Genomic DNA, 23544 nt, shown 5'->3' with positions numbered 1-23544 from the left:
TATTTATTTTTTTTTTTTTGGAGAGAGAGAGACAGAGCGTGAGCAGGGGAGGGGCAGAGAGAGAGGGAGACACAGACTCTGAAGCAGGCTCCAGGCTCAGCACTGTCAGCACAGAGCCCGACGTGGAGCTCGAACCCACGAACCGATAAAACCCACGAACCGATAAAACAATGACAATTGCTTTCCACTTTCTGTTACTCAAAGAAACATAGCTTCACCTGTTCCACCTTCATTTCCAAGCTCTAGAAATGCACAATATTTAAAAATTCCTCAAAGAGACACCAAAAAAAGTCTAAGTCTGCTATGAGATGATCAACTTAATTGTACAGTTACGAGTACCTACCCTAAATTACTCATAACCCAGTCTTCCAAGGGCAAATATGATTAACGTGCTCATATTCCTTTCTAGTTTTTATTCTGAGTTGAGTTCATACTGTATATTCAGTTAATAGCTTGCTTTTTTCATTTAACACTGTAAGAATTGCATATGCCATTAGGAACATTTTGCAAAAATTGTTTTAAAGACTGCTGATTAATTATCATAAACTAACATTAACCACTCCCATAATGCTGCTAGACACTTAGCTGGCTTCTATTATTAAAAGAAGCTTGCAATAAACCTCTTCATGCATAAATATTTGTCTACATTTCAGATTATGCTATGGGAATTATTCCCAAACGTAATTTTTGGGGGCTAACAGGTATGACAATTTTTTAAGGCATACTTATTACCAAGCTTCCTTCCAGAGGGACTGTACCCATCTGCTGTCCCACAAAGAAGGTGTAAGACTTCTCTAAACTATACAACAGAATTGGACGTTACTGCTTAAAATCCTGCCAATCTAGATGAAAAATTTATTTAAAATTTTAAAAATTATTTTGAATTTTAGGAGCACCTGTGTGGCTCAGTCAGTTAAGCATCTGACTCTGGATTTTGGCTCAGGTCATGATCTCAGTTTGTGAGATAGAGCACCGTGTTGGGCTCTGCAACGACAGCATGGAGCCTGCTTGGGATTCTCTCTCACCTCTCCCTCGGCCCCCTCCTCCTCTCTCAAAATAAATAAATAAAAATTTATAAGTAAATAAACAAATAAACAAATATTATTTTGCATTTTAAACTATGTTCAAATGTTTATAAGCTGACTATATTTCTACCTTTGTCTTTATATATGAGGAATTTCTGTATGCATTTGGTTTTCTTTTTGATTTACACCAGTTTCTTAACACCACTGACCTATTTCTCACAGTCATTTTATCCAGTGTGTTTTTTTTTGTTTGTTTTTTGTTTTTTTTTGGGACAGAGAGAGACAGAGCATGAACGGGGGAGGGGCAGAGAGAGAGGGAGACACAGAATCGGAAACAGGCTCCAGGCTCTAAGCCATCAGCCCAGAGCCTGACGCGGGGCTTGAACTCACGGACTGCGAGATCGTGACCTGGCTGAAGTCGGATGCTTAACCGACTGCGCCACCCAGGCGCCCCACCAGTGTGCTTTTTTAACTACAATTACAAAGTTTTCACAGGCTAGGTATATTTATTTATTTTTAATGTAGTGAGATCAAGGAAGAAAATTCCTCTATACGATTTAAACTCAACATTAAACATCCCCAAAATACCACTGGTTTTGAGCTTAGAAACTCCTTCTTTATTTACAAATCTAAAGATTTACCTCTCTTGCACTTTTTTAAAAGTGGATCTTTTTACATTTGCCCTTTAATTCATGTGGACCTTTATTCTGCTGTAGACGGGAGAAATTTAAAGAACAGAGGTTCAGTGAGCAGCTGACAAATGTCTTTCCAGAGGCCTCAGGAGTCTATCATCATTAGTACTACTACTGCCTTTATTATTAAAAAATTTTTTTTCCCAATGTTTATTTATTTTTGAGAGAGAGAGAGAGAGACAGTAGGGGAAGGACTGACAGAGAGGGAGACACAGAATCCGAAGCAGGCTCCAGGCTCTGAGCTGTCAGCACAGAGCCCGATGCAGGGCTCGAATCCACTAACTGTGAGATCATAACCTGAGCCTAAGTCTGATGCTTACCCGACTGAGCCACCCAGGCACCCCAACTGCCCTTATTATTATAAAACCTAACATGTGCTTTCTTTTCTCCAGGCATTACTCCATATACACCTTGGCCAGTGAGTGAATGATTTGTAACCAGGACCAATTCTGTCCCCAAAGGACATCTGGCAATGTCTGGAGATACTCTGATTGTCACAACTGGGGGTGCTTAGGGGGAAGCTGCAGGCTACTGAGGGACGCCAAAGATACCAATAAACAAGCCACAACGCATGGGGCAGCTCCCCTTCTCCACAACCCACAATCACCTGGCTCAAGCTGTCAACAAGCTGTGGGTGAGAAACCCTGACTTAGTGTATATTTTCTCATTCAATCTCACAACAACCCTAAGGTAGGTTTTCTATCACCAATCGACAGATGAAAGGCTAGGGCACTAAGAGTTTATGTATCTTGGCCCAGATCACACATTTTAGTTCAACAGGACCAATACCTGATCACAGCATTCATTGTCTGGCTGACCTCAGAACCCTTGTTCTTAACTAATGTTCTGCTCTGCACTTGACTCTGGTGAACTCACCAGCCTAATGCATGGACTTCAACCTTCTATCTCAGAAACTGAACAGAAGCGTGGGCCTGTCTCTCAGGGGCAAGCTCCCATTAAAACACCTCACTCATGCGTATCGCCAGAACACCAATTTAGTAACTCACCCCTGAATCAAGTATGGAGTCAGCATGACCAGCTCTCTCCCTGCAGGAAGACCATGGAAGAAGCCAAATCACAATTAAAAGGCTGCTCGATGAGAAAGAGCTAGAGGCAGAGAGTGTGTCTAATAAAATGAATGTTTAGTGGCATCAGTCTGGGACAGCTTGAGGCTTCCACAGACACCATACAGATGGTCCTGCTCTTGTGGCCTACACACTTTAATCCTGTTGGCTGCAACTCTTCCAAAAGCATGAGGACATCTACTTCTAAAGCTTGGCTCTGTAAACTTGTTTTCATAGATGACCAATCCCACAAGCAGGACTGCTACATAATAAGCAGGACTCAGTGCAAAATGAAAACACAGACCTGTTTTCCAAAATTAAGAATTTCAGGAGGGCAACAACAGAACATTAGACCAAACTCGGGGCCCTTGTAAATATGGGGCCCATGTGGTCAGCACTGCTAATGGGATCACATATTCAATGAGCTGGTATAGTAGGTAAATCCTTTAGTGTTGATCTTAAATTTTAATGCATAGAGGGCAATCTTAATTCTCTAAAATCTCTAAATTCCAATCCCCTAACCTCTGACAAAAATTATGAGTAAGAATCTACTATATTTCTAAATAGCTTATTAATTGTCCCAGTATTATTTGTTATTTAACACCCTTCTAATTTGTGATATCTACAGCATTGCTTATTTGTTTCTTGGCTGCCCATTTCCTTGAACTATTTACTGTGCCAATATTACAAGGATTTAGTTCTTGGCATTTATGTGCAACAGTTGGTTGATTGGTCCTACAGCCAAATCAAAACACAGCACATGCAGTCTTGTACGCTGCCATGGTGTTTTCCATCCCCCAAATCTTTACTTATGCTGTTTCCTGGGACTGGAACTCCTTTCCAAGCCATCCTTTCTCTCCAGCCCCAACTAAAAAGTTAGACAAGAGGCACCCTCCTTAGAGCTAGTTTAGGAAAACCCATTGTGCACTCCCTTTGCCCTGACCCAATACCATGGGTGGAGATCACAGTTTTCACTTAACACTCTGTACTCTCCCAAAGGTGTTACTATCTGCTCCCCCTTGAGGCTGGGACTTACAGCCCATCAGGAGCTAACTGTGCGCTCCTGTTCCCTGTCTAGTTCCCTAGCATGGACCTGGCATGCCACCTGGCTCAAGGCATACTTTTTTTGAATGAATGACTGATTAATGAACAAACAAGCTTGCAAGGTCTTTGAGGGCAGAGATGATACCTTGTTTAAGTATCTCCTAATATTCTACCTGCATTATAGACTCTCCAACACAAGTAGAATAAATGAATGAATAAAAAGTTGTCCTTCATGGGGCGCCTGGGTGGCTCAGTTGGTTAAGCGTCTGACTTCAGTTCAGGTCATGACCTCACAGTTTGTGAGTTCAAGCCCCCCGTTGGGCTCTGTGCTGACAGCTCAGAGCCTGGAACTTGCTTTGGATTCTGTGTCTCCCTCTCTCTCTGCCCCTCCCCTGCTCACACTCTGTCTGTCTCTCAACAATAAATGTTTAAAAAAAGTTGTCCTTCTTTGCTAAAATGTCTAACACCATTTGTCCAAGAAATGGAAACAGAAAGAAATGAGAACTTTTATCTCTTCACCAAGGGGCCTGGCATAGAGATTAGAAGCTCAGGAAATATATGTACAAGGAATGAATGGATGAAGGCTCTGTACCTGAAGGACCCTCAAACCAAAGCCTCCAGCTACTATGAGCTGTTTTGTATTCTTTGGAAAATGTATTTACCTTATCCCTCCTGGGAAATCTGAAATTGAGCCTGAAACTATATATTCTCTTCTTTGTGTGGCAATTACACAGTAGGAAGGGCCAGAGCCTTATTCTTTAAGTGAACCCTATATTGAGGCTTTCCTGCTATATTCACATTATCTATTTGGACATCTAGAATGGTCTAAGAATTTAAGTTGATTCCCACATTGTACTGTGATATGCATGTATTACATAGCCAGTGACCTGTCATAGTTTGCAGGACAGAATAGGAAAGTGGGAACTATATTGACTCTGTACCTTCTGGGGCTTGGCCCTCAATCTTCTCATGTAAGACACACACACACACACACACACACACACACACACACACACACACCTGCACACAGTTAACCTGTGAACAATGAAGGGGTTAGGGAAGACAACCCCCATGCTGTTGAAAATCCACATATAACCTTTTTTTAAAGTAGACTTCATGCCCAGCACGGAGCCCAACATAGGACTTGAACTCACAACCCTGAGACCAAGATCGAGAGTTGGATGCTCAACCAACTGAGCCACCCAAGTGCCCCTAAAAAATCCACATATAACTTTGACTCTCTGAAAACTTTGATTGGAAGCCTTATACACAGTTGATTAACCCACATTTGTATGTTATATGTGTTAGAAACTGTATTCTTATAACAAAGAAGGCTAGAAAGAAGAAAATGTTATTAAGAAAATCTTAAGGAACAGAAAATACATTTACAGTACTGTGATGCTGTACCAGGCTTACTGAAAAAAATCCATGTATAAGTGGATCTGAACAGTTCACACCTGTGTTATTCAAGGATCAACTGCAGTTGACAGCCAAGGTTAAGGGATTTTTTTTCCCATCATGACACCAAATACACGTTGTTTCTCCCAACAGCACTCCTCCAACTCTCTGATACCAACTGGATTGTCTACCAATCCAATTTAATTGATACTATCTACCTGGAGTTAGTGTCAGATGCCACAAGTCAAAGGGCTCAGTCTTGCAGGACCAACCCCACTTCAGATGCTGATCTCGATTCCCAGGCCACTAACCAGTTATAAATTGAGGGTTCTCATGACCACTCTGGTTCCAAATTCACTAGAATGAATCACAGAACTCAGGAAAGTGCCTTCCTTACTCTTACTGGTTTATTATAAAGGGAACAACTCAAGAACAGCCAATGGAAGAGATTCACAGGGCAAGGTATGGGGGAGGGGCAGAATCTCCAAGTGCTCTCTGGGTATGCCACCCTCCCAGCACTCTGATGTGTTCACCAATCTGGAAGCTCTCAACCCTGTCATCTACAGATCTACAGTTTCTTCTTCTTTTTTTCCCCCCCCTTTAATGTTTATTTTGAGGGAGAGAGAGAGAGAGAGAGAGAGAGAGAATCCCAAGCAGGCTCCCTACTGTAAGCACAGAGCCCAACGTGGGGCTTGATCCCACAAACTGTGAGATCATGACCTGAGCCAAAACCAAGAGTTGGATGCTTAACCAACAAAGCCACCCAGGCGCTCCTTGTCATCTAGGGTTTTACTACACAGGCACAATTAATTAAATCACTGGCCACTGGTGATTAACTCCATCTCCAGTCTCCTTCCCCTTCCCAGAGGTTGGGGTTAGGGCAGAAAAGTTCCAAGCTTCTAATCAAAGTTTGTTCTTTCTGGCAACAAGCCCCCATTCTCAAGCTATCGAGAAGCCCCTCAGCCAAGAGTCACTGCGTAGCAAATAAATTCCTATCACTCAGGAGATTCTAAGGGTTTGAGGAGCTCTGTGCCAGGGACTCAGGACAAAGACCAAGTACCCTTCTTATTCTCCTGCACAAGGGATTACAGCACCTCCCAGGGGTTTTCACCCAGTGTCCACTGCACTTTGTTGGAAACATATAAAAATTTGTTCAAACAGCTCTGCATCAGACTAGTTTATAAAACCCGTGCTAGCTTGCTGCCTAACAAAGCATATAGGAGCCAGCCTGAACTCCGTGAGCCACTACACTGGGCCTCAGCACCTGGCACAGAGCCCTGTGCACAGTACACCCTCAATAGATATTTGTCAAAGGAGGAAAAAGCAAATGTGGCCCGTACAGAGAAACTGCATGGTTTAAAGGCATTTAACCTAGAAAAAAATCGATTCCTGTAAAATACATTAACGTTCACTTTTCCAGTGTTCTCAGTACAGTAAGATTTTAGCATATGTATTTAAATGATAATCAGCTTAAAATAAAGCTCTGATAAAAAGCACAGGTGCATTAGACAACAGAGTTCTGCTGCAATACGGTTAAACTTAGCTTATTGAAGTGGAAATGCCCTCCTACAAAGGGAAAAAAATTACAAATACTAGTAAAAAGCAAGATTAGTTGGGGGAGAGCACAAAAAAACTACTTTTTTTGTGTGTGGGGGGTTAAAGCACATATATATACACAATACACAAACAGATATACAGTACATGAGTGGTATTAAAATTTCATTATGGAGGTGGGAGGGATGAGGGAAAGGAGCCTAAAAAGACTTTGGGGGAAAGACAAAAATAATAAAAAAGCACCTGGATAAGATGCACTATTTCCAGCCAAATAAAGGCACAGTGACAGTCAACGGACTCTCCCCCTCCCCCCCCCACATTTCTGCCCTGGTAGGGGTGGTGTCCATCTGCTCTGACACATCAGTGAAGATCCTAACTTTGAATTCACGGAGCAAAGGCATTTGGACACATCTAACAATGGAGAAGCTCACATTTTGATCCCAAATCACGTTCAAGCAAAAGAACCCATCGGAATTTTTTTTTTTAATTTTTTAAGTTCATTTTTTACTTATTTTGAGAGAGAGCAAGAGAGTGAGCGAGTGAGCACATGGGAGGGGCAGAGAGAGAGGGAGAGAGAGAGAATTCCAAGCCAGCTCCACACTGTCAGCACAGAGCTGGATGCAGGGCTCAAACCCATGAACCGTGAGCTCATGAGTCGGATGCTTAACCAACTTGAGCCACCCAGGAGCCCCTCCATTGGAATTCTTATTTATCATTAAAAAAATATTTTGGGGGCGCCTGGGTGGCTCCGTTGGTTAAGCGTCGGACTTCAGCTCGGGTCATGATCTCCCAGCTTGTGAGTTCAAGCCCTGCATCGGGCTCTGCACTGACAGCTCAGAGCCTGGAGCCTGCTTCGAATTGTGTCTCCCTCTCTCTCTGCCCCTCCCCTGCTCATGCTCTGTCTCTGTCTCAAAAATAAACATTTTAAAAAATTAAAAAAAATTTTAATTGTGGAATTTGAGAGATGATGCAGAGGAAAAGAATGCTGTAGAAGCACAGGGGAAAACGAGTGAGCAGCTGCTTGGAGGACAGAGGAGGCTTCACAGAGAAAGAAGCCCCCTGGCAGTCAACAGGCAGTGGGAAGAAGTGGGAGAAAAGAGGAAACTGTTTGGTTCGGTGTGGCATTTCTAGCACTTAAAACAGTAGCTGGCACACAGTCAATGGGAACAAAGATGAGTGAGGAAATGAATAGGCATTTTAGTGGTGAGAAAAGTATGATTTTCTTTTGATCTTAGACCTAGTGAAACTGCATCTGCCAGGGTAGGCTGGCTTATACTACAGTAACAAGCATTCCCAAAACGGAGTGACAGAAAACAAAAGTTTCCTTCTTGCTCACAGGATATGTCCATGGATATGGCCATATCCATGTCCCGTGGGTACTTTGCTCCCTGTCGTCTTTGTTGAAGGCTGCAGGCCGACAGAGCCTCCACCATTTGGAATGTCACCGGTCCCCAAGGCAGTGGCAAACTGCTCACTGGCTCCTGGTTCAAGACCCAGCACCCCAAAACACGGCACCTTATTTGGACTGCGTTAAGCCGAAGAAGTCTGACAAAACGGCATGAGCAAGAAGGTCACTCTGACCTCCCCCACCTCGCCCTTTTCCCCTGAAATCTCCCAGGTGAAAAATACCTTTCCTGTACCAGGAGGAAGGGAGACACCCATCCTTATGAAAGACAAGGAAGTTAGGGCCAAGAAGGCTGTATAAACAACCCTTGTTGGGACACCAGGGTGGCTCAGTCAGATCTCTGGGTTTTTGAGTTCAGCCCCGCGATGGGCTCTGTGCTGACAGCTCAGGGCCTGGAGCCTGCTTCAGATTGTGTCTCCCTCTCTCTCTGCTCCTCCCCTGTTTGCGTTCTCTCTCTCTCTCTCTCTCTCAAAAATAAGTAAATACTTAAAAAAAATTTTTTAAATAAAAAAAACCCCTTGCTACCTCTTGACCATTTACTACTCAGAGCCCAAACCCCTTTCTGTCTTGTCAATACTTTACAAACTTACTGTCGCCTCAAAGATAGAAAAGCTTCCTGCTCTAGTCACTTGCTTGGGTCTTCGTTTTCTTGTGAAGGACCCCACATATGTGTAGACATTCAATGAAATGTATGTAAGTTCTATTAATCCTATGTCAGTTTCTTAGGCCCAGCCAGAGCCCCAAAGAGGGTACAGGAGAATTTTTCTTCCCCTACACTCCTAAAGCTTCTGCCTGAAGTGATACACGTCACTTCTGCCAAGAAGGAATACATAATCACAGTTCACAGGGCAAGTGACATGGACATTCCTAAGTTCAGGAGAAAGGGACCTGCATCCACCACATGCTCAGAGGAGAGAAAACCAGAATATTATGAAGAGCCCTAATGAGCAGAGAAACCAGCTACTGGCCTTAAGCCCAAGGTTTCCTCTCTCGTCCTATTGCTTAGAAGGGGAACGGTGAGAGTACTGAAATCAACTTCACAGTTTACTTAAAAACAAGGTTAAAAGTTCTTAGTTTAAAGATCTACAGACTAGGGGTACCGGGGTGGCTCAGTCAGCTAAGTGTCTGACTTCAGCTCAAGTCACGATCTCATGGTTCATGAGTTTGAGCCCTGAGTCAGGGGCTGTGCTGACAGCTCAGAGCCTGGAGCCTGCTTTGGATTCTGTGTCTTCCCCTCTCTCTGCCCCACCCCTGCTTGTGTTCTCTCTTTCTCAAAAATAAATAAATAAACATTAAAAAAAATCTACACACTAAGGCTCATAAACTCTGAACAGAATCATTACGATTTCCTTAAAACTGCCTTCCAAGTATTAATTGAATAGTCATTTAACATACAACTTAATATTTCAGTATTTCTTGCACCAAAATCTTAAAAGTTATTATAATCTACCATTACTGCCTAAATTTCAGCTACAAAGACAGCAATATAAATATTGTTGCACCTATCTTCCAGAAATGTTGGCAGGCTTCATTAAGTAGTACATCAGTGAGTATTTAATTCCCAGATCAGCTATGTTCATGTCGGCAAAATCTTACTATAGAACTTTTAGCCAAGATGTATAACTGTATAACCCTGTCTTGTTGAAGTGAGAGAAACAGTTTTTTTTAATATGAAATTTATTGTCAAATTGGTTTCCATACAACACCCAGTGCTCATCCCAACAAGTGCCCTCCTCAATACCCATCACCCATCCTCCCCTCCCTCCTACCCCCCATCAACCCTCAGTTTATTCTCAGTTTTTAAGAGTCTCTTATGGTTTGGCTCCCTCCCTAACTTTTTTTTTCCTTCCCCTCCCCCACGGTCTTCTGTTAAGTTTCTCAGGATCCACGTAAGAGTGAAAACATACGGTATCTGGAGATAAACAGTTTCTACCTAATCCAGTTGTTTTACCTCTCCCCAAGGTTATGGATATGGCTTTAAGAATCAACCCTTCCCAGACCACCTTCAGGTTCTCTGTAAAATTCTGTCATAAACCTTCATTCAAATAGGTTCCTAAATCATCTCCCACATACAATTACTAATCCTAAAAGAATGTCTATAAATTTTTTCCTTATTTCCACTCTACAACAGTCTACTGTCACATAAATAAGATTTTAGCTACCACACATTTCATTCAATTGCCCTGATTCATTGTTTTTGCTGCCCTTTCAACAAGGGAGATATTTAGAGTAGAACTTCATAACTTACAAATTCATTTCTATGTTTTTGTGTCTAAAAACTATTCTCCCCTATCTGTATACCACCTACTTTAAGTGACTGTAAATCAGGAACAAGTCTCACCTTGCAAAAACCATCATGCTCAGTGTCACTGAGATACAGAAATGACCAGCAATAGAGAGCTTCAAACAAATTAGAATTTGCTCATCATTTGCTATTTTCCTATTATTAAAGCTATGGAAACCAAAACCTCCTTTAATCTGTTCCCAAAAAAATGTATGAATTTTTTTTCAAAACTGCCTCCTAAGCAAAAACAAAGTCCTGTCAGAACTCACGTACATACGCTAAGTAAATTTTTATTCTAGAGATGGGCTCCAGAGTATCTTAAAACTTTAGTTATCAAGTATGTGGATTCAATCATTGGATCTACCCCCAACCCATTTCCTTTTCACCACATGCTCTTCACATATGCGTTCAGTCCCTGAAACCATCACCTCTTTTGATAATTAACTTGTTTATAAGAAGTAGGACACAAGAGGACAAGGCATTCAATAGGTTTATAAAAAGAATCACATCAAGATGGTAGGTTTCTAAACATTGTACACAGTACCACTATTCATACACTAAGCTCAGAGAATAGAGGAGTACCACATGAGCTCCCACTCCCTCTCATGTGAAACAGTGGTCCCCCTATAGTTACTAATGCACCTTTCATCAGTTAAGGATATAAGAAAACTTAACAATGTGCAAGATCCAAGAAATGGCAAGGGTATGTAATCAAAGGGCCCAATATGTGGGTATTTTCCAAATAATACATTCCAAGTAAATTTTCTTTAACAGACAGAATAAAAACTTATAAATGACCAAGAATAAGGTGAAGAGATACCACAAAAAGGGCCTGAAGAATAATTTTGAGAATATTTTGATATCCATCAACATTTTAAAGCCCATGTATGTGTTTACTACTTTTAAGTTAGTTTTTTGGTTTTTTTGTTTGTTTGTTTTTTGAGAGAGAGCATACATGCACAAGCGGGGGAGAGCAGAGAGAGAGAGGGAGAGAGAGAGAATCCCAAGCAGGCTCCACACAGTCAGCACAGAGCCAGATGCAGGGCTCGAACCCACAAACCATGAGATCATGACCTAAGCTGAAATCAAGAGTCAGATGCTTAACCAACTGAGCCAGCCAGGCGCCCCTAAGTGTGTTTACTGTTAATCACCATAATTCTTCAATGATATGCTCCAGAACTACCAAGTAGCAGACAAGTAGGTCCATTTGTTGTAGAGGAGAGTACTACAATAGAAATTATATTTGTGTTTTGCTGAAATGGTTTAAGGAGGATTTGAGCATTATATTTGATAAATATTATGGGTTTCAGAAATTAACAGCCAAGAAGAAATCAAAAAAGAATTTTCATACTTTGATTAAAAGTCAACAAACAGCTTCCCAAGAGCACAAAAGCTCAGTTCTTGGAATTTTGTTTTGGTCTGAGACCTTGGATCACAGTAAAGTAACATGAATATAAATGTTAGCTGATAATGAATGATATACTCCTATTTACCAAAACACAGTTCTGTCCTTCAGACGTAGTAGAGCTGGGGCAACTTAAAGCTTCTGAATAATTTAATTTGTTTACTGTTTTTGAGACTAATGCTGCTTAACATGTACCTATGAAAAAATTATAGGAATAGAAACACTACAAGGATTCTTCTCACAATTAATAAATTTTCAGGACCAGAATCATTTGATCAGATGGCTCTAGGATGTGAATTTGGGATTAAATATAGCCAGAATTCTGGGAAAAGAGTTTGGTCAATTTCCAGCTTCCAGGTTTAGTAATAAAACTACCAAATGTAAGCATTAGGGGAACACCCTTCAATTCAAGCCTATGTGATTATCAGAAGTATAATAAGAATTTCAACGTTATTTTAGAAAAATGTGACCAAATTGTAACAAAACAGTACATATCAATATCCAAAGACTTAAAATATATTATGATATATATTCACAAGTAAATGCAATTCAGTCTAGCTTATTCATTATTTAAAGCCAAAAGAAATAAATCCTTATAATAGCTTAATAGAACTTTCCTCCTGAAGAAAAGAAAATTTCCATTTCTATTTTATTAAGGGAAGCTTTAAAAAACTGTCAAGATCTGTGAGGTGATAAATGACAATGAATTTAAATTAATTTTTAATTAAAAAGAAAAATTATACAAAGACAAAATGAGAAATACAAAAATAAGATAAAATAGCAATTACACATTTAAAATCTAAAATTAGCAAAGTTACTTTTTTTTTTTTAATAAAATCCAGTTTTAGAGACGATGCCTATTTTAGAATGAGCTCTTTTATATACTGCTGGTGAAACTCTAAACTGGGGGTAGGGCTGGATGGAAGAGTCAGTTTGAAAATAGTAGGTCTTGAAAATGCTCATATCGACTTCAACAAGTACTCTTCAAGTAATCCGAAGAGATGACAGATCAAAATAGAAGAAATCTGAACTTCAACAATAAACAACAAATTAATGATATCTATATATATATACTACTGATATGCTACGAGTCCATTTAAAAATTAAATTTTATAGGAGTATATAATGATACAAGAAATGGTCACTAAATCTTAGTAGTTTTATTTATCTATTTATTTTTAAAGTAAGCTTCAAGGGGCGCCTGAGTGGCTCAGTCGGTTAAGCGTCCGGCTTAGGTCAGTCGGGTAAGCATCCGGCGTAGGTTGAGCGATCGGCTCAGGTCATGATCTCGCGGTTTGTGAGTTTGAGCCGCGCGTCAGGCTCTGTGCTGATAGCTTGGAGCCTGGAGCCTGCTTCAGATTTTGTGTCTCCCTCTCTCTCTCTCTCTCTACCCCTCCTCTGCTTGTGCTCTCTATCAAAAAATGAATAAATGTAAAAAAAAATTTTTTTTAAGTAAGCTTCAAGACCGGTACACAGTTTGGGGCACTGGGTGGTTCGGTTGGTTAAGCGTTCAACTTTGGCTCAGGCATGATCTCTCAGTTTGTGAGTTCAAGCCCTGCGTGGGGCTTTGTGCTGACAGATCGGAGCGTGGAGCCTGCTTCGGATTCTGTGTCTCCCTCTCCCTCTGCCCCTCCCTGACTTGTGCTCTGTCTCTCAAAAATAAATAAACATTAAAAAAAAAAAACAAATGAAATTCTCGAGTTGAAAAACCTAATAACTGAGACAGAAAATTCACTAGATGGGCTCACCAAGATTGACTTGGCAAGAGAAAGAACCAAGAAACTTGGAAGACAGAGCAACAGAAATTACTCAATCTGTAAAACAGACTTAAAAAATGAATAAATAAAAGACAGCCTCAGAGACCTATGAGACAACATCAAGCATGCTAACCTACACATAACGGCAGGTCCAAAATAAGAGAGAAAGGGGCAGAAAAAAATAGGAAGAAATAATAGCCCCCCAATTCCTAAATTTTATGAAAAACATTAACTACCCAAGAATCTCAATGAAACTTAGCCTAGAATAAACACACACCAAAAAATCTATAGCTAGACACATTTTAGTAAAGTGTTTAAAAATCAAAAACAAAGAAAATCCTCAAAACTGCAAAAAAAAATTATCATATACCAGGGAATAATAATAGTTAACCTCTCATCAAAAACAATAAAGATCAGAAGGCACTGATGCCATATTCAAACTGCCAAAAGAAATTGTTTCACGAAGAATTCCATACCCAGCAAAACTATCCTTTAAAAATGAAGATAACATGAATTCATTCTCAGGTAAACAAAGACTGAGAATATTTGTTGCTAGCAGATGTGCCCTATAAGAAATACTAAAGGAAGTCCTTCAGGCTAAAAGGATATGTCATCAGATGCTAACTCAAATTGGCAGGAAGAAATGAAGAGGGTTGGAAATGGTTAATATGTGAGTAAATATACAGACTGTATAAACACACTTTTGCTGTTTTTTCTCTTAATTTTTACTTTAAAAGACAAGATGGCATAAACCAATAACTATAAAACTGCATTACTGGATTTCTAATATACACAATGCATATGTCAATAACAGCACAATAGTGGCAAACCGTAAGAGACTCTTAAATACAGAGAACAAACTGAGGGTTGCTGGAGGGTGTTGGGTGGGGGATGGGCTAAGTGGGTGATGGGCATTAAGGAGGGCACTTGTTGGCATGAGCACTGGGCGTTATATGTAAGTGATGAATCCCTAAATTCTACTCCTGAAACCATTATTACACTATATGTTAACTTGTATTTAAGTTAAAGTATCAATCAATCAATCAGTAGGAAAAAAAAATAACAGCACAATGGGCTGATGGTCTAACTACTTCCTCCTAGTTCATGTATCTTGGTAAGGCCATCTGATGATTACATGTGGCTATCCCCAGAAAGAGACCACCTCTTCTCATATGTTCCTGGGTAATGACCAAGGTGAAAGAGGTAAGGAGGATAATATAGAGCCATTTTGAAACTTCAGGATCGCAACCTGACCATTCCTGGGCATGATGTATCTGTTTTCCACAACATATAAAGCCCAAACTCTTACCAAAGCCCATAAATTCTAACCTTATTAGAATATTCACTATTATTTCAACCTACTATCATTTCATGTGGTTTGCTCAACTAGAAATTCATTTCTTCCATGCCCACCTCTCATAAGCCTACTCTTCCCTCAAAACTCTCCACAAATGCCACCTCCTCCCTGCCACTTTCCCTAAACACACAAGTTAGGATTAAATGCTCCCTTCTGTATAAGAAAACGGAACACACCTTTATTTATGTCTTAATTTGAGTGGAATCACACATTGTGTGGGGGCTGATGAGGGAGCATAAGGCAGGCTAGGAGCAAAGTACAAGCTAGCACACTCCCTCCCCCCAGGTGGGATATGTGTTATATTTCTTAGACACTCCTGGCTCCCCCAAACCAAAGTAAACAAAACAAATGGTTAACTGATAGAACTCACAGTCATGCAGGACATGAGTTTCTATCAGTTTACAAATATCTTAGTGAATTACAAGAAACAGGCAATCTTATCAATAGCCTAATCTCCAGAAACCTATAGACTCAGTTTCCTGGAGCCCCAACATCATCCTTCCACTGAGATATGGGGAACAAAAGCAAGAAGGAAAAGGCAGGTAAAATTAAATTCCTTATAACCTGCAGCCCACTGACAGATGCTTGAGGCAGGCAAAGTAAAACATTTCTCCAGGAACTCCCTACTGCCTTAATGTTAATGCTTTTCCAGAGGGAAAACTATCTTAAAATGATAATAGCAAGGTCTCAGGTGCCTTAGGAGTCCTCTTTAGCATATCAAAGTCCTCCCATTTGACTTTACCTCCCCAGTTCCACGGAATAAAACCAGTCATTCTTCACAAAGCTGGTGTAGCTCTTCCTACCCACAGGTCCTGTGCCCATGCTTTAATAAAATCACTTTTTTGAACTGAAGAGGTCTTCAAGAATTCTTGGGGCACCTGGGTGGCTCAGTCGGCTAAGCGTCCGACTTCAGCTCAGGTCACGATCTCGCAGTTCATGGGTTCGAGCCCCGTGTCAGGCTCTGTGCTGACAGCTCAGAGCCTGGAGCCTGTTTCAGATTCTGTGTCTCCCTCTCTCTCTGACCCACCCCGTTCATGCTCTATCTCTCTCTGTCTCAAAAATAAATAAAAGTTAAAAAAAAATTAAAAAAAAAAAGAATTCTTTCTTGGCCGTCAGCTCCAAACCCCATGAACCCCATCATCACCCCAAAATCTCATCAGGGCTAAATTCTAAATACAACGTAAGACACAAAAATCTCCCAACAGTCAATATTATTCTTGAAAATCCGACATGAGGCCACTGCTGAAGATGGTCATACTGTCCCACAGTAAGTCCACAACAGTGGGCTTTCCCTCTAGCATTAAAACTGACTGCTTTTTCTTCTGCTGAACACTGCAGGTTGTTGCTGGCTGACATTCAGAAGCCGTTGTATGGAAAATTGATACCTTTAAACCCTAGAAATGCTTATACCCAGAGGCATGCAGGAACTGAGATTCACATCTCCCCCTCACCCACTGATGGCACAAACTCCAGTGGAATGTCTACATGCTCCTTTGAGCTCATGTTCTGCAGAATGTGTATAGTGGAATCAGAGTGGAATTCACCATGACCCAACTCCGCTGTGATGGCCTCCAACTGGCTCAATTGCGATGAGGGACAGAAGCAGAAAAATGTTCACCTTTAGCCTAGTAAGGCAGACCTACAGCCTGCATAGTACTGATAAGGTTCAAATACATACTGGTTGCTACATTCTTAAAGGGTCGTCGTATGATTGCCTGTACATCTCACCGATACTTAATATCAAGCTGAGTGATAACCACCAGAGAAATCTCGTCAAAGTAGTTTTATGAGTATAAATTCAAAGAAACATTTATGATCTGATACTCCCATACCCCCTTGAGCACTAAACATATAACCACTAGCTTCATACAGCAGCAAAAGGGAAGTTCTTTCTGGCCACAGGCCCTGTCTCCGTAGTATAATGAAAGCACCTGTTTGCTTTTGAAAAGGTCTCAGGAATTCTTTCTTGATCATTGGCTCTGGACCCCACATCAATGGGTCCAAGGTCATGGGTATGTGGCCAGGTCCTCCAGGGGCTAGGTTTACAAAAGTAAATCTTCACCTCTAGCAACCTCACAGTATGCACAGAACACTGCCTTGCAAACAGTGAACAATAAATGCATTTTAATTTAAGCAAAGTGACAGCACAACTAACGAGATACGAAGCCAATCCCTTCCAAAGTTACCAGAGTGTAAACATTTCAAAAACAAATGTTTTTGCACAAAAAAAGCTGTCCCCTCACAAATTAAAAACCCTTGTAGGTCTAGGAGAAAAAAAAAACCCTGATTTTTAAATTCAGTAATTTTGCATAATTGGAGGGAACCAGGTGGTTGGCTATTCTACTGTTCTGAAGAAAAATAACATCAAAAAGCATTTGTAAGAAGAAAATTACAGTGACCTTTGGCCTCCCACATTATCTCTTTGAAAAACTTGTGGCATAAATGTAGGGTATTATTTCTTCTTTGGGGCTTTTTTCCTTTAGTAGCTAGATGAACTGATATGCAAGATAATAGTTCCATTCTTTTGAAAAGAAGCGACGTTTGTCTGGTATTGTTAGTTACTGTCATTCTACGTGTAAAGTATCATGCTATGGTAAAATGGTAATGTTTTTCAACAGAAAAAGACACATCCAAGTGGGTCACCTGCAGTCTCACAGGCAGGTGGTGAAACAAGTCACTTGAGCTTCCCTCACACAGGGCTCAGGGATTGGCAACTACCTCTGATTTGCAAATATGCAGAGTTCTGCTGCAGATGTCCCCTCAGGCTGGAGGGGAAGCTCAGAGGGCCAACAGAGAAGCTGCCTTGGACCAAGAAAGACACCAGCTTCTTCAGGGCAGCCGGTCTGACCTAATAATCAGCTACCAGACAGGATTCTAATAATCCAAAATGGGTCAGCTGAAATTAGTCCCAAGTGAGGTCAGGTCTTCTTAGCCCTGTGTCATAGCAGATCCCAGTGGGGCAAATGGGACAACTTCTAGATCAAGCCAAGATGGGTGGGCTAATTAATTAGAACCTTCTCCTAGGATGTGGGGTTGAATCACAAAGAATGCCAGGTCAGTCTCTTTCCTGGTGCCTGTTGCTGTAAAGTGTGGAGCTGTGTTTCCTGTCCCCACCACATGGAGAAAGTGGCCTACAGCAAGAGAGAATCACAGCATACAGCTGGACAGATTCCTAACAGTTCTGGCTCCCCGTAAGGCCCAGCTACCTTCTTGCCCTCCCTGGAGGCTTAATGATTTTGTGAGCACCCCACCCCCACCACTATTTCAGTAAACTTTCCATTTTCACTCGGTTGAATTCCATGTGCTTTTCAGTTGCTGACAAGCAAGGAAACATCAGAAATTAAGAAGCCCAGTTTAAAAAGATCAGGACAAAGAAACCAAGATAACAAAGGTCCAACCAATTGCCAAAACTAAGAGTAATACCATAGAGCAGTCATTGATAAGAAAGTAGCTTTTGCAAAATACCAAGTTCAAATTCTAGAGACTATTCAATGAAATTCTCACAAAAGTAAATGATAATCTAAGTCAGGGAGGGACCATATGTGGCTCTAACAGAAAGACCCATGCTTGTTGATCTAGGATACTAATCAGAGAATAGTATAATAATAATAATAATAAAGGCAGTCTGCAAAACTGAAATTATTGTCTTCCACCAAATTTTGCTGTCATGGCAGAACAAAGCTGGCCTTAGGTCTTTAATTTAGTTGTCAGTTGCATGGATTTCAGAAGCACAGGTTGGTATTTTTTTAAATGGCTTTAGCGTTTTTATGAAAATGATATATGCACCCTACAAAGAACCCATTTTTTAACTATTAAACTTTTGTTTTACCATATACAAGATGCTTTCAGCTTGAGCAAAACTAATACACACAACATCATTCTTACTTATTGACTATTCATTTGTAAAGCTGTGCATGGTATTCATGATGCTGTAAGCATGAAGTAGGGTCCCTGCACTCCATAGCCTGGTTAGGGAGATTAATTCATCTCTTTAGGCAGAAATATAAATTATTATGTGTGATTATGCATAAGTAACTGATTTACAGGGTGGGGAAAGAGCACAGGATTCAGACAGACCAAAGCACATCCCAGCTCTACCATTTTTTTCCTGCCACTTATTAACTGCTTGACCCCTGTACATCACTAAGTATTATTCAATGCAATTTTTCTCATCTGTAAAATGTGTCTGTTAGGTCCTACCTCATAGAATTGCTGTGATTAAATAAATAAAAGCCACCTGTATAGGAGTTACAAGAAGAGAAAACCTTGAACGATACATTGATATATTTGGCTTAGGCTATCAAAAGAACATCAGGATGAAGTAGAATAAACATTCAAACTTGCCTATGAATGAGAATAAGCTCCAGGTCTCTGCACACAGATCCCCCTCTAAGCCTTGCCACCCTGTTCTTCCTAGGTCTGTAACTATTTTCTACTAGCCCTCATACAAACCTTCCCATTCAACCAAACTGTGGCTGCCTACTGTATACTTAACATTCTCTGATTTAAAATATGTCATGTAATCCTCTCACCAACTTTTTGAGTAAGGTACTGTTATTACCCATTTTACATACAAGGAAACCAAGATCCCTCAGCCCCTCTGGAGTGCAGTCAAAGTGTGAACCCGGCAAGCTTCCCTCTGGCTGCATGCTTTTCAGCACAGACTCTCTTAGGGGTTAATGCTCCACGAGTGGGGTGTCATCCTGAATGAGAATCTATCACGTGACTTGGTTCTCCCATGAGTACACACATGAGACCTGTTTACCTGGGGAAGAAGGCCTCTCCCAGGTGACATCAGAGCCAAGACATGGAAGATACATCTGAATCATGGTAAACGTCTCTGGTTGGGATTAGCAGCCGCTTTAACCAACAGTTCCTAAATAGACCATGCCTAGATCTGATTCCTAATTATTCACCAAACTCAGGAAAAGCACTTTCAACAATGTTCTCTGAAATACACCTAAAATTCAGAGTTTGATTCTGTGTCACAAAATATGTTATGACTTGTACTAAAATAATAGTTGGTATGTGTTAATTGTATCTCAAGAACAAAATAATGTTAGGATGAAGCAGAGTTCATCCTAGAAATATACGAATAAGTCAATATCAGACAATCTATTAACATACCAGCATATCATTATGTTAAAAGAGAAAAACCAAATAATTATAGGAGTGCTATGAAGGCATTTGGCAATAATGCTGCTAGCAAACATACTATATTCTTACTATACTTTAGGGAAATGTGTTAAGCATTTTACACTGATAATCTATTTCATTAATCACTTAACAATACCCTATGAGTTAAGTACACTTACCAGCACATTTTACAGATAATGAAGTTAAAAGACATGAAATAACCCTCTCAAGGTTAAACAACTAGTGAGTGGCAAAGACCAAATTTAAACACAAAGCCATCTGACCTCTGAGCTCAAACACTTCTCAAATCAGTAAGGGGAAAAAAAGTGAACAGGCACTTCACTACAAAAAAATACAAATGGTCAACAGTAATGAAAAGATGCTAAGCCTCACTCATAAATTTAAAAAATTGCCAACTAAAACGTAACTGACCTATGAAGTTGATAAACACTGAAAAACTCTGTAATACTAAGTGTTCTCACTCTATGTTAAACCTAAGAAGACAGTATAAATTAGTATGCTATTTCAGAGCACAATTTGACAATGCCTCTACAAATTTCACATGCTCATACTGTTGACTAAGCAATTTCACTTTTAGAAATACCTCCTATGGGAGCACCTGGGTGGCTCGGTTGAGTGACTGACTCTTGGTTTCGGCTCAGGTCAGGATTTCATGGTTCAGGGGCTCAAGCCCTGTGTCGGTATCTCTAGGTCAGGCTCTCCGTGTTGGGCTCTGCGAGGACAGCACGCAATCTGCTTGGGTTTCTGTCTCCTTCTCTCTCTGCCCCTCCCCCACTGGCACACGTGTGCGGGCCCACGTTGTGTGTGCGCGCGCTCTCTCTCAAAAATAAATAAACATAAAAAAAGAAAGACATCCTATAGATTTACTGGCACAATTATACAAAACTACAAGTACCTGAAATTTAAACTCCCTTGTTATATGCCTTATAATGCATCCATATAATGGAATACCATTCAGGCATTAAAATAAGAATGAGGCGGGGCGCCTGGGTGTCTCAGTCGGTTAAGCATCCGACTTGACTTCGGCTCAGGTCATGGTCTAGCAGTTCGTGGGTTCCAGCCCCATGTCGGGCTCTGTGCTGACAGCTCGGAGCCTAGAGCCTGGAGCCTGCTTCAGATTCTGTGTCTCCTCTCTCTGCCCCTCCCATGCTCATGCTCTGTCTGTCACTGCCTCTCAATAATAAATAAACGTTTAAAAAAAAAAAAGAATGAGGCACCTCTGGATGTAAGGACACGAAAAGTAGTCCAAAATATACTGTTGGGTGAAAAAGGCCACATGGAAAGTTGGATATCATTGTAATTCCAACTAAATATGCTTGTGCATAAAAACATCCAGGAAAGTAAAACTCTTAACTACGGTGATGACCAGGGTGAGGATTGGAAAAATGGGAGAAAAAAAGCACAAAATACTTTCATTTTATACCCTTTTGTAACTATTTGACTTCTACCATGAGCATGCAACCATTTTATCATAAAAAAATCTTTAAATGATATAAGTATATGTGCACACTGATCATGGCTATAAAAATGCGGATACTGATTCACAAAGAGTGTGTTTTAGAAAAATTTTAATAGTTGAACTTATCAACATATACTAGGAAATATAACCTTATCATTAAAAAAGGCCAAAAAAAAAAAAAAAAAAAAAAGATCCTGACTTCTTGTTGCTAAAGATACAGGAGAGCTAGAAATTATTTCCAACAAAAATGGAGAAAATTAGCAAAACAGGACCTCTTGCCCCAACCCTCCATCCATGTCTACCTTCTCCCTTCGAAGTCACATCTCACAAAGCACCACATCTCACATTCTGCTTTTATGGTGCACTGGTCTCCATCCGTGTCTACCTTCTTCCTTCCAAGTCACATCTCACAAATCACCACATCTCACATTCTGCTTTTATGGTGCACTGGTCTCCATCCGTGTCTACCTTCTCCCTTCCAAGTCATATCTCACAAATCACCACATCTCACATTCTGCTTTTATGGCGCACTGGTCTCACAGGTTTCCAGCGTGTACAAAAAGATATAACTAGGTCTTTTTATTGTTGATAGGATCCATAATTGCAAAGGAGCATAGAATTTAACACAATTCTGCAAACCAAGCAAACATGACTTATTCAGTTCATAACATTTTCCTTAGGGAAACACCTTCCTTCCTTGCCCTTTTGTCTGATTCCTGGTCATCTGAAAGATATGTAGATGGTAGTCATTACAGTATAAATTAAATGATTTTTCCCAATAGTAAAGGTTTTCTCCCTTTCTCCAGGAAGAAACAAAGCAAATAATAAACATGATTAAATGGCAAGCAAGTCACTTGTAGAAATGCACTTAGCTCCACATATACACAAATAGTATTATGGCTTACAGTATTTTTAGGTACTTATCCATTAATTTGGGTGGCAACGTAGTATTTTCGGATTTCCACTAGAAATGGAAAAGGGATAATAGATTTAGATCAGAATTAATCTGAATTGGAATGTCAGGGGGCAGAGGCAGAGCACAAGTCATACCAGAAATTGCTTATTATACATTTTGCACAAGGATCCCTTCAGAAAAGAGTGTTATTTCCTGCAGTCGGTTTTAATAAATGGTAGGTACTACCACATCACATGCCACACTGGTTCAGGGTGAGAATTTTCTAATAAAACTTTTCCGATACTTAAAAAAAAGAAAAGAAATCTCAATCGCTCAAATTGACAGCTACAAGCATGAGAATGTAAATTATTTCGTAATTTTAGTCACAGGAAATTTGAATGGTGAACTGATTAAAATGTAGGACTATCTGGGATATTAAACAATAATGATTTAAATGTTTCATCTGTAAGAGTATGCATAGAAAAACAATGCTGGCACTAGAAATTAACAGGAGCACCTGGGTGGCTCAGTCGGTTAAGCATCTCTTGATTTTGGCTCAGGTTTGTGCTGACAGTGTGGATCCTGCTTGGAATTCTCTCTCTCCCTCTCTCTCTCTGTTATTCCCCTGCTCATGTACATGTGTGGCTCTAAGTAAATAAATAAATTTTTTTAAAAAAGAAGGTGCTCTAAAAAATTACTTTTTCTCTACTTTGTTGGAATTAGTGTATAAAATGTTTAATACAATTTCAAAATTCAGGATGAAAATTAGACCAGGAAAACATAGCTAGAACTCCCATTTAACAAAAGAATTAAAAACGAGGTGATTCCACTTTTTAAAAATTTTTTTTAAGTTTTTTAATGTTTATTTTTGAGAGAGAGAAAGAGAGACAGAGCGTGAGCGGGAGAGGGGCAGTGAGAGGGAGACACAGAATCCGAAGCAGTCTCCAGGCTCTGAGCTGTCAGCACAGAGCCCAATGGCAGCTCTGGAACCCAAGAACTGCTAGATCATGACCTGAGCCAAAGTCAGACACTCAACTGACTGAGCCAC

The 23544-nt window shown here is 40.3% G+C and overlaps 1 protein-coding gene across 2 annotated transcripts in view; it reads right to left on the bottom strand.

Annotated features, from left to right (window-relative positions):
- PRKAR2B (protein kinase cAMP-dependent type II regulatory subunit beta) overlaps nt 1-23544 on the bottom strand; it is a 102500-nt gene that overhangs the window by 36771 nt on the left and 42185 nt on the right. The window lies entirely within an intron of this gene.

Source organism: Acinonyx jubatus, chromosome A2, assembly GCF_027475565.1.
Source record: "Acinonyx jubatus isolate Ajub_Pintada_27869175 chromosome A2, VMU_Ajub_asm_v1.0, whole genome shotgun sequence".
Lineage (NCBI taxonomy): Eukaryota > Metazoa > Chordata > Mammalia > Carnivora > Felidae > Acinonyx > Acinonyx jubatus.
Note: the sequence above shows the minus strand (reverse complement) of the source record. Positions and strands in the feature narration are given on the sequence as shown.